This window comes from Hordeum vulgare, chromosome 7H (genome assembly GCF_904849725.1).
Source record: "Hordeum vulgare subsp. vulgare chromosome 7H, MorexV3_pseudomolecules_assembly, whole genome shotgun sequence".
Classification (NCBI taxonomy): domain Eukaryota; kingdom Viridiplantae; phylum Streptophyta; class Magnoliopsida; order Poales; family Poaceae; genus Hordeum; species Hordeum vulgare.
This window is the reverse complement of record NC_058524.1, coordinates 106,891,808-106,904,424: the sequence shown is the minus strand read 5'-3', so window position 1 is coordinate 106,904,424 and position 12,617 is coordinate 106,891,808. Positions and strand designations below refer to the sequence as shown.

The window sequence follows — 12,617 nt, the reverse complement described above, 5'->3', positions numbered from 1 at the left end:
TATGTTATCCTGTAGATGCTGCTACTACGTGCCATTTGGAATTATTCCAAATGACCACTCCACTATATGAATTCGGATTAGTGTCAATGCTTGCATCGACATAACCCTTTACGACAAACTCTTTAATCACCTCCATAATCAAGAAAAATTCCTCAGCCCAGTAGTTACTAAGGATCACTTTGACCGCTGCTCAATGATTCAATCCTGGATCACTCTTTGTACCCCTTGACAGACTCATGGCAAGACACACATCAGGTGCGGTACACTGCATGGCATACTTTAGAGCCTACGGCAAGGCATAGGGGACGAGAGGACGTTTAACTTGTTTTTGCAGGGTATGCTATGTGATTTGATATGGCCAAAAGGATGTGATGAAATATATGTGATGTATGAGATTGATCATGTTCTTGTAATAGGAATCACGACTTGCATGCCGATGAGTATGACAACCTGCAGTATGACAAGAGGGTTCCGGTGTTTCGCAACCCTCTCGCCCCTCCTCTATTTATAGAGGGAAGGGAAGAGGGGGCCGACCACCCTAGATCCCTCTAGAGGGGGCGGCGGCGGCCAACGGGGGGTGGCTTGCCTCCCAAGTCGGTGGGAGGAGCCCCCCACACCCTAGGGTTCCCAGCCCTAGGCGCCTTGGGCCCTTTGGTGGTGCGCGCCAGCCCACCAGGGAGCTGGTTCCCACCCACCTTCGGCCCACGTGGCCCTCCGGGACAGGTGGCCCCTCTCGGTGGACCCCCGGAACCTTTTCGGTGGTCCCGACACCCTAAAACCTTTCCAATGACTGAAACTGGACTTCCCATATATAAATCTTCACCTCCAAACTATTCCGGAACTCCTCGTAATGTCCAGGATCTCATCTGGGACTCTGAACAACTTTCTAATGATATACAATTCCCATCACAACTCTAACGTCACCGAACCTTAAGTGTATAGACCCTACGAGTTTGGGAACCATGCACACATGACCGAGACACCTCTCCGGCCAATAACCAACAACGGGATCTGTATACCCATATTGGCTCCCACATGTTCCACGATGATGTCATCGGATGAACCACCATGTCGGGGATTCACTTAATCCCATATACAATTCCCTTTCACTACTGGAATTTAGTTATTTGCCGTGTGCCAGATCTTTGCCGTCTGCTGACTGATGGCAAAGAGTTTCTTTGCCGCCAGCTTCCACAAAGCGGACGACAAAGAACTGGCTGATGGCATTGAACGCCTTTGCCATCAGTCACTTCTTTGCCATCAGCCGTAGACGGCAAAGAGCCGCACAACAGACGGCAAAGCTACAGGTGGGGCCCACCTGACTGTGAGGACGTTAGGTCAAACTCGAGTCTCTTCTTTGCCGTCGGCCACAGACGGCAAAGAGCCGCACAACAGACGGCAATGCAAAGCGAACGACAAGGAGCTAACGTTTGTAATGGCTCTTTGCCCCCACCCCGGCCCCTCTCTCTCACTCACTCACCCACGTCGCTCCACCCATTTCCACTCCTCTCGCCGACGCCCACTGCCGCCACCATCGTCGCCGCCCAACCGGCCCTATCGCGCCGCCGCCCCATCACCCCCGGCACCTCCCCGGTGCCCCACAGCCCCGGCGCCGCCATCCCACCACCCCCGGCGCCCCAACACCCCCGGCGCCCGACAACCCCCAACGCCCTGGCGCCCCGCCGCGCCCAGGACACCCCAGCCGCCCCCGCCGGTGAGCCCCCCGCCCCCACGCAATTTGTATGGTTAGGTTAGTTTTTCCTTTTTCTTATTTATGTTAAATTAGTTAGGTTAGTTTTTTAGTTTATTAGGTTTATGTTAGTTTGTTAGCTTGTTAAATTAGTTAGGTTAGTTAGTTAGTTAGTTAGCTTAATAGAAAGAAGAGGAAGAAGAAGAGGAGGAGGAGGAGGAGAAGAGGATAAGAGGAGGAGGAGGAGAAGAAGAAGAAGAAGAAGAGGAGAAGAAGAAAAAAGAAGGAGAAGAAGAAAAGAAGAAGAGAAGAAGAAGAGAAGAAGAGAAGAAGAAGAAAACAAGAAGAGAAGAGAAAAAAAAGAAGGAGAAGAAGAGAAAAAAGAAGAAAAGAAGAATAAGTAGAAGAGGAGGATAAAGAAAAATTGAAATAGAAATAATAGGAAGAAGAAGAAGAAGAGGAGAAGAGGAGGAGGAGGAGGAGGAGAAGAAGAAGAATATGAGCAGGAGAAGAGGAGAAGAAATAGGAAAAATGAAAAGAAGGAAGAAGAAGAAGAAGAAGAAGAAGAAGAAGAGAAGAAGAAGGAGAAGGAGGAGGAGAAGGAGCCCTCCTTCTTCTTCTCCTTCTTCTCTCCTTCTGCCGGTAGAAGAAAGAAGAGAAGAAGAAGAAGAAGAAGAAGAAGAAGAAGAAGAAGAAGAAGAAGAAAAGGAAGAATGGAAGAATAAGAAAAGAAAGAAGAGGAAAAAAAGAAACGACCGAAGTAGAAAATGACACCCTGACACCCTGACACGATGCCCCGACACCCCGACACGACGCCCCGACACGACATCCTGACACCCCAGCACGAAACTCCGCGCAAGTGTTAATACTCCGTATATTTGTATTAGGTCGTATATTTTTCGGTTTTATTAATTTACACAAAATATTTGTGTTGATCGAGTGGATTTACATGTGATAGTTGTCTCGTCGCTATGAGGTCTGTTGTGCGAAGTCCTCCCCGTGCATTCTACGAGCTCTGCCCCTGCATTCGTGGGTCAGTACAAATGTCATCTCCTCCTCGCCCCTTCATTTACTATGGGTCGGTTTTCGGATGACACTTGCTAGATGTAGGTAATTAAATTAATTTATCAGTATGCGTGACTAGTATGCATCTCCCATTCGAAAGGGTTACAGTTATAAATATGCATGCATTTGCTTATATTTATAACCGTGATTCTTTCGAATTGTCCAACGTTATCCATGGATAGCGCGAGTATGTGTAGATTGGGTTCGTTTTCCCATATGCTTTCTTCCGGATCCGATGCATAATTTCGTCAGTGCCTCCCTGTTGTTCTCCAGATACACATCCTCTCTGTTTATTGCAGAGATGTGTATCAGGAGAACAGCGGGGAGGTGCTACCGAAATTTTGCGTTGGATCTGGAGCACAACATGGGAAAACGAACTCAATCTACACATACTCGGGGTGGGATTAGGACCTATCTTTACCTATTAGCGTGTATGTTGCATGGACGTAATAAAAATGGCAAACTTGATTAACTGATGAATATATATGCTAAATTATATATAAATATATTTCCTGTGTGTTTAGCAGCTAGGCAAGATGAGTGATCGTGCATGGATGTACACTGGTCACCCTAGTCAGAAAGAGATGATGAAAGAATGGTTTCTAAAAACCAAGGAATTTGTGAAAGCCACATTTGCAAATGTCCAGGAAAGAAACTATTGCCCCTGTCCTGGATGCGACAACTATAAAAAGACGACATAGGCTGTAATGATTAAACACCTGCAGAGGAGGGGTTTTAAGCCTAATTATACGGTGTGGACATTTCATGGTGAGTCTGTACAACGCACCAGAGCTGAGGTGGTCCGTCGTCGCACCAACGAGCATGGTACCGGGATCGAAGACATGGTGCAAGACTTTGATGTTGCTCGGGATTCGGAAGATGAGATGGAGGAATCTGCAAAGGCCTTCTATGAAATGTTGGAGTCTTCAAAACATCCTCTCCATGAGCACACTGAGCTTTGTCAGCTGGATGCAATTCCACAAGTAATGGATCAGAAGGCTCAATTCAACTTGGGAAGAGAATGCTACGACGTGATGATGACACTATTTGGACGCTTCCTACCCAAAGGCCATGTCATGCCTGCAAACCTGTCCCAGTCGGACAATCGTGTACTTAAGATGCCATATGAGAAGATAGATGCATGTGAGAAAGGATGTGTCTTATTTTGGAAGGAGTATGCAAACTTGGACTATTGACCCAATTGCGAGTTTTGCAGGTATCTTGTGGTAGACAACGGTATGGGTGAGAAGAGGCAGACCAAAATCGCAGTTAGTGTTCTTCAATATATGCCAATCGTACCAAGGCTTCAACATCTTTTCATGGTCGAAGAGACAACCAGACAGATGACATGGCACAAATTGGGCAAAAGAACCGAACTAGATGAATTGCATCAGGATAAAGCGGCAGATCCAAGGAATCCTCGAGTCTGCGCCGCCACGGATGGTTTTAATCCCTTCGTCATGACGGCAACCCAATGTAGTTGTTGGCCTGTATTTGTCATTCCACTCAATCTCCCCCCCGGGCAGATTTTGCAAAGAAAGAACATATTTCTGACATTGATAATTCCAGGGCCCAATTATCCGGGGAAGAATATGAATGTGTACCTGCAGCCCCTTAAGGATGAATTGGAAGAAGCTTGGAATAATGGGGTCAAGACATACGATGCTGCTAGAAAACGAAACTTCAAAATGCATGTGTGGTACATGTACTCTATGCATGACTTGCCGACATATGCGCTATTCTTTGGATGGTGTGTGCATAGAAGGTTCCCGTGCCCCCAATGCAAGGTAGCTCTTCAGTTTCATTGCTTGCAGGAGGGCCGAAAGTATTCTTGCTTTGACTTGCATAGACAGTTCCTGGATCCTGACCATCAGTTCAGAAAAGACAAGAAGAACTTTACCAAAGGTAAAGTTGTCAAAAACTTGGCACCACCTGCGTTGACAGGCCAACAGATCCTGGATCAGTTAAACACCCTGGAGCCTGATCCAGAGCATCCAGGGTATTTCAAGGGGTATAATTCAAAACACGCCTAGACTCACAAGCCATGCTTCTGGGATCTGCCTTACTTCAAAGACCTCCTTCTTCCACACAATATCGACATGATGCACACTAAAAATAATATCGGAGAGGCTATTTTTGGTACATTGTTCGACATAGATGGGAAGACAAAGGATAATACTAAGGCTAGAGTCGATCAAGAGACACTATGTCACAGACCGTTACAAAACATGCGAGAAGGCAACGGAAAGCAGAAGTGGTCGAAGCCAAAGGCCTGGTTCAATCTTGGAAGGCCAACTATGAGGGAAATTATCTTGTGGGTCAAAGTGCACTTGATGTTCCCCGATGGGTATGCAGCGAATCTAAAGAGGGGAGCGAGTCTTGAAAAAATTAAAATCTTTGGTCTCAAGAGTCATGATTGGCACATATGGCTAGAGCGGGTAATGCCGGTGATGTTACGTGGCTTTATTCCTGAGGATGAATGACTAGTACTAGCGGAGCTGAGCTATTTCTTCTATGTTCTTTGTGCGAAAGATTTGTCGCCTGGCGTGGTAGATGACATGGAAGAGTTTGCACCGGAGTTGCTGTGCAAGTTAGATAAGATCTTTCCGCCGGGCTTCTTTAATCCAATACAATATTTGATTTTACATCTACCGACCGAGGCAAGGTTGGGTGGGCCCGTGCAAAATCGTTGGTGCTATGCAACTGAGAGGATGCAGAAGACGCTTCGAGCTAAATGTAAAAATAAGCGTAAAATTTAAGCATCGATGGCTGAGGCATTCATTACTGAGGATGTGGCAAACTTTGTGACAGCACACTACGAAGCCAAAAATCATCATTTGCATAATCCGAAGCCTCGGCACAATGATGCAGACCCTAAAAAGGTGGGTCCAACCTCATCCTATTCAAAGGGAAGCTCGCACCAGCCGGTGCTTCGAAACCAATAACGTTGGATGTCGAAGAATAGCGGAACATTTCGTTGTATATCTTCAACAACCTAACAGAAGTGCGGCCGTACATCGAGTAAGTTCTCGGCACATGTTCCCGTAACTTCTAATTCCTTTGAACTGCTCTTATTCCCGGATATTTCATACAGCCGATACGCCGCCAAATTCTCGGATGGAGCGATGATCCTAAATGACTTCGTCGAAGAGTATGAGCTTCTGGCAATGACAGGAGGCGGCTATCCCGGTTTCATCTCTTGGTTCAAAAAAATGGTAACTATCAATAATGGACAATTTCATTTCTTGCTCTAACTTGTGGCTAATGAAACAATCGTTTCGTATTAAACTTGTAGGCTAATTCAGAGTCTATGGACGCCGAACTGAGACAAGCCGCTAATGGTTTTGACTATAAGGTCCGTTCATTTGAGAAATACAACATCAACGGGTATCTCTTTCGTACCTTTGGAAAAGAGCTATCTATGCCCGACCGGAAATTTACAAATTGTGGTGTCTCTGCTATCGGCGAAGGTGTTCTCGAGCATTATGGAAGAGTTGAAGCAATTTATGAACTTCAATTCTATGATGAAAACCCATCGAACATCGTAGTCTTCAAATGTTATTGGTTCCAGCCGAAGGAGACTAGAAGGACTCATGAACATATAGGACTAGTCAAAATCAATCCAAACACCCATTTAGATGTTCCCGATGTCTATATTACGGCTCAACACACGACCAAAGTTTTCTATCTGCTGTGGGCATGACAAACTGATAAGAATCTGGAAGGTTGGTATGTTGTTTATGAAGTGCCGACATGATACGTCCATTTTGCATCATGCTTTCATGTTGATATCTATCGGTTTTTGGGCTGTTATTTCACTTCACGGTACAATACTTATGCCTTTTCTCTCTTATTTTGCAAGGTTTACATGAAGAGGGAGAATGCCGGCAGCTGGAATTCTGGCCTGAAAAAGGAGCAAGTTTGAGATGCCTATTTTGCGCAACTCCAAAAGCCATGAAAATCAACGTGGATTTTTTTGGGAATATATAAAAACACTGGGCCGAAGAAGTGCCAGAGGAGCGCAACCAGGGGGCCACAAGCCTGGTAGGCGCGGCCACCCCCCTGGCCGCGCCTAGGGGGCTTGTGGGCTCCCTGATGGCCCACTGGCTCCCCTCTTCTGCTATATGAAGGGTTTCGTTCCGAAAAAAATCAGGAGGAGGTTTTTCGGAGGATTCGCCGCCGCCACGAGGCAGAACTTGAGTAGAACCAATCTAGAGCTCCGACAGGACGATCCTGCCGGGGAAACTTCCCTCCCGGAGGGGGAAATCGTCGCCATCGTCATCACTAACACTCCTCTCATCAGAGGGGACTCGTCACCATCAACATATTCATTAGCACCATCTCATCTCCAAACCCTAGTTCACCTCTCGTAACCAATCTCCTCTCGCGACTCCGATTGGTACTTGTAAGGTTGCTAGTAGTGTTAATTACTCTTTGTAGTTGATGCTAGTTGGATTATTTGGTGGAAGAGTTTATGTTCAGATCCTTGACGCCACTCATCACCTCTCTAGTCATGAATATGATTATGCTTTGTGAGTAGTTACTTTTGTTCCTGAGGACATGGGATAAGTCATGCTAATAGTTGTCATCTGAATTTGGTATTCGTTCGATATTTGGATGTCTTGTATGTTGTTTTTCCTCTACTGGTGTTATGTGAACGTCGACTACATAACACTTCACCATTATTTGTACCTAGAGGAAGGCATTGGGAAGTAGTAAGTAGATGATGGGTTGCTAGAGTGACAGAAGCTTAAACCCTAGTTTATGTGTTGCTTCATAAGGGGATGATTTGGATCCACTAGTTTAATGCTATGGTTAGACTTTGTCTCAATTCTTCTTTCGTAGTTGCGGATGCTTGCGAGAGGGGTTAATCATAAGTGGGATGGTTGCCCAAGTAAGGGCAGTATCCAAGCGCCGGTCCACCCACATATCAAACTATCAAAGTAACGAACGCGAATCATATGAACATGATGAAAACTAGCATGACAGAAATTCCCGTGTGTCCTCGGGAGCGTTTTTCCTCCTATAAGACTTTGTCCAGGCTTGTCCCTTGCTACAAAAGGGATTGGGCCACTTTTCTGCACCGTTGCTACTTTTGTTACTTGTTGCTTGCTACGAATCATCTCACCACACAACTACTTGTTACCGATAATTTCAGTGCCTGCAGATATTACCTTGCTGAAAACCACTTGTCAGATCCTTCTGCTCCTCGTTGGGTTCGCCAATCTTACTTATCGAAAGGACTACGATAGACCCCCTATACTTGTGGGTGATCAAGACCCTTTTCTGGCGTCGTTGCCGGGGAGTGAAGCGCCTTTGGTAAGTGGAACTTGGTAAGGAAACATTCATATAGTGTGCTGAAATTTATTCTCACTTGTCACTATGGAAACTAATCCTTTGAGGGGCTTGTTCGGGGTATCTTCACCTCGAACGGAAGAACAAAGAGTTTCTCCTCAACCTGCTGCACCTACTGAAAATATTTGCTTTGAATTTGCTTCGGGTATGCTTGAGAAACTGCTGGCTAATCCTTTTACAGGAGATGGAACATCACATCCAGACTTGCATCTAATCTATGTAGATGAAGTTTGTGGTTTATTTAAGCTTGCAGGTTTGCCCGAGGATGAGGTCAAGAAGAAGGTCTTTCCCTTATCTTTGAGGGATAAGGCGTTGACATGGTATAGGCTATGTGATGATACTGGATCATGGAACTACAATCGGTTGAAATTGGAATTTCATCAAAAGTTTTATCCTATGCATTTAGTACATCGTGATCGGAATTATATTTATAATTTTTGGCGTCGTGACAGAGAAAGCATCTCTCAAGCTTGGGGGAGGCTTAAATCAATGTTATATTCATGCCCCAACCATGAGCTCTCGAGAGAAATTATCATTCAAAACTTCTATGCTCGGCGTTCTCATGATGATCGCACCATGCTTGACACTTCTTGTACCGGTTCTTTTATGAAGAGAGATATTGACTTCAAGTGGAATTTATTGGAGAGAATTAAACGCAACTTTGAAGATTGGGAGCTTGATGAAGGTAAGGAGTCAGGTATGAATTTCAAGTTTGATTGCATTAAATCCTTTGTTGAAACAAATACTTTTTGTGATTTTAGCGCTAAGTATGGACTTGACTCTGAGGTAGTAGCTTCATTGTGTGAATCATTTGCTGCTCATATTGATCTCCCCAAATAGAAGTGGTTTAAATATCATCCTCCTTTAGAAGTCAATGTAGTTAAACCCAATCCAGTTGAAGAGAAAGTCATTGCCTATAATGATCCTATTGTTCCCAGTGCTTACATTGAGAAACCACCTTTCCCTGTTAGGATAAACACTACTGGAATTCAGAATTTTGCCGTCTGCCTGGCCTTTGCCGTTTGCTGACGCATGGGAAAGGTACTCTTTGCCGTCAACTGTCACAGTGCTGACGGCAAAGAGGTGGCTGATGGCAAAGGTTTAATTTGCTGTCGGCCACCTCTTTGCCATCCGCTGGCGGACGACAAAGAAGCCCTATGCGGACGGCAAAGGGTGGGCAGACGGCAAAGCCCCTCCCCCCAAACGGCCGAAACCCCACCCCCACCCACCCCTCCCCTTTGCCGTCTGCCTGGGACTCCTTTGCCGTCTGCCTGGGAGCACGGAGGACGACAAAGGGGACGGCGGCCCACCAACCACACTAACGGCTGCCCCCACCCGATGCCTCCCCCACCCCGCCCCTTTGCCGTGTGCCTCGGACTCCTTTGCTGTCTGCCTGGGAGCACGGCGGACGGCAAAGGGGACGGCGGCCCACCAACCACACTAACGCCCGCCCCCTCCAACCGCAGCTTCCCACGTACGCGACCCACCAGTGCATCTGCGCACCGCGCTGCCTGCCGATGCCCACGAGCTCCGCCGGCCACCCCTAGGTTTCTGCCTCAACCCCTCTCCTTGAATTCCACCGTCTGGCACTAGGTGCTCCACGCCGACGTCCCGCTGCTCCGGCCCAAGGAGGCCGCGCCGCACCGCCCCATCGTCCCGCTGCTCCGGCCCAAGGACGCCGTGTCGCGCCGCCCAGACTCCCTGACGACTGTCACAGCCGTCCTCCTCCTCGACCTGCTGCCGTACGAGCTACTCCTCTTCACCTCTTGTATTATTATAATCGAATTAGTACAGTTGAAGGATGCGTACTAGCACTAGTTTTTATCGAAAATCAGTAAAAGTTTGAATTTTTTCATAGTAAGGCAGCCCCTGCTCTTAAGAATTCATGTCCAAGAGTATTGTAATGCCAAGGATTTATCTTTTATTCCATTCTCCCATTGGTTGCTACACATATTTGAAAGGAAAATCAATGGTGTTGCTGCATTAACCTCAGATCTACTCCCCGCGTCCAGAAATACTTATCGCTTATCGGAGAAATTGATAAAATTAGATGTATCTAGAATTAAAATACATCTAGATACATCCATTGCTCCGACCGGACGGAGGTAGTATTAAGTAGTAATGTGTTAGACTGAATCCATACTAAACGATGATGGAGGTGACCATACTATATTCAGTATTAAAAAGGTCCATGTTGTATGGATATGTACTGTATCAACACAAGCATGTGTTCATACAGAATTCTTGATCAACTTTATTATGCTTTATTCCAGGAGACAATTTACTTTTAGTTCCATCCACTCTACAGTTTATTTACTTTCCTTGCTCTACATTATTCTGGTGTTAAATTCTCCAAATGCATGGTACTACGAAGTGCAGAAAATCCTACACTCCTCAGTTTATCCAGTACCCCCAACTAACTTCAGGATTCTTCATTATTTGCTACTATCATGCATTTTCCAACCATAAAATTGAGTGGAGTCTTTGGGGAGGCTATTCTTTGAGAAGATCAAAGTACAGCATGGTGACTTGCTTTGTAACATTGCTTGATACCAGATTTTAACCGACCAGAACTTGATTTCCCTAGCCTGAGCATACTTGACTCTGATTAACTCCCGCCCTTTCCTAGTGCAAACTCTTATCAACTACTCCCTCCATTCCAAAATTGTTGTCTTAGCTTTGTCTAGACCTGGGGGAGGGGTTTCCTTGTACGTCCCAGGCTCGGCGCCCCCTCCACCTTCCCTTCACCCACTGTTCCTGATCATAAAAAAGTGGTGTCATTAGAAAAGAAAAAGGTTTAGGGTTGAGCACATTATTCTATCTTCGAAGATCGACCCGGTACCCTCCAAAAAAAAAGATCGACCCGGTCCAGCTGATTCATGAGCACAACGACGTGGGAAGCACTATGTTGTGGTGTGTGTGCTTCCATCGGACAAAACAATGAAATTTTGAAACATCCCTGTCAACCATAATATTCTCAACAAAAATAATACTACTACTACTATACGGTGCCATGCGCCACTCGTGCGAGATTTCTTGGACCAGTAAACTCGTTATCGTTCAACCAAACGCTACCGAAAAGATCCACAGAAAAGTTGATTGAGCAGAAGGAAGAAAGTTGTGCTTGGCGTCGACGAAGGAAACGAATCAGGGGGCGTTGTGCGGAGTTGGCTGGCCGTGATGTATAACATGGAGGAGGCGACGATGGTGCGGTAGCGGCCGAGCCACGAGTCGGCGACGGTGGCGCTGAGCAGCGACAGCATGGACGCGGCACCGGACCAGGCGTTGACGGCGGCAGCGGCGGCGGCCATGCTCTCCTCGAGCAGGCCGGTCAGGTAGCTGATGAGGTTGGAGGAGATGCCGTAGTACGCGAACCCCCGACCCCACGACCCCTGACGCCACTGACCCTCGACCCCCGACCCCCGACCCCCGACGCCACTCACCCTCGACCCCCGACCCCCGACGCCACTCACCCCCAACTCCCGAGCCCCGACACCTCTTCGGCCTCTTGTTGACCGAAAAGACCCCAACCCTCGACGCCAGTGACCCTCGACCCCCGACGACAGTGACCCACATATTTATGAGTTAGGTCACATAGTTATGTTAATTATAAAAACATCATATTTGTGTTGATCGTGTGAATTTCAATGTGCAGTTGTTCGATGACCTCCACATGCGTTGGACGAGCTCCGCCCTTGCATTTGTTGGTGAGCACAAATGACTTCTCCTCCTACCCCCTTAATTTGCTCTGTCGCGGTCTTCGCGCCGATGAAACTTGCTAGCTATAGGTTTCTTCAATCATGAGTATGCGTGACCAGTATGCGTCTCCCGTTCGAAAGGGCGACATCTATAAATATGCATTTCTTTGCATATTTATAACCGTCATCCTTTCGAATTGTCCAACATTATCCATGGACAGGCCGAGTATGTGTAGATTGGGTTCGTTTTCCCGTATGTTGTGCTCTAGATCTGATGCAGAATTTCGTCAGTGCCTCCCTGTTGTTCTTCGGGTACACATCCTCTCTGCTTATTGCCGAGACATGTATCAGGAGAACAACGGGGAGGTGCTGCCAAAATTCTGCGTCGCATCTGGAGCAGAGCATGGGAAAACGAACCCAATCTACACATACTTGGGTGGGATTAGGACCTATCTTTACCTATTAGCGTGTAGGCTGCATGGACGTAATAAAATTGACAAACTTGATTAGCTTATGAATATAGGTGATGAATTATATATTTATTTCTTGTGCCCCCATAGGTAGCTAGGCAACATGAGTGATCGTGCTTGGATGTACACTGGTCACCCTAGTCAGAAAGACATGACCCATGAATGGTTAACAAAAACCAGGGGGTTTGTGAGAGCCGCATTTGCAAATGGCCAGCAAAAAACATGGTGCCCCTGTCCCAACTGCGACAACTGGAAAAGCAGACAAAGTTTGAAATGGGTAAACACGTGCAGAAGTGGGGTTTTACGCCTAATTATACGGTGTGGACTTTTCATGGTGAG

The 12,617-nt window shown here is 46.6% G+C and overlaps 1 pseudogene; it reads right to left on the bottom strand.

The window, feature by feature from the left end:
* Positions 1 to 11,170: 11,170 nt before the first annotated feature.
* Positions 11,171 to 11,478, bottom strand: LOC123413083 (annotated as a pseudogene).
* Between the last annotated feature and the right edge of the window lie 1,139 nt (positions 11,479 to 12,617).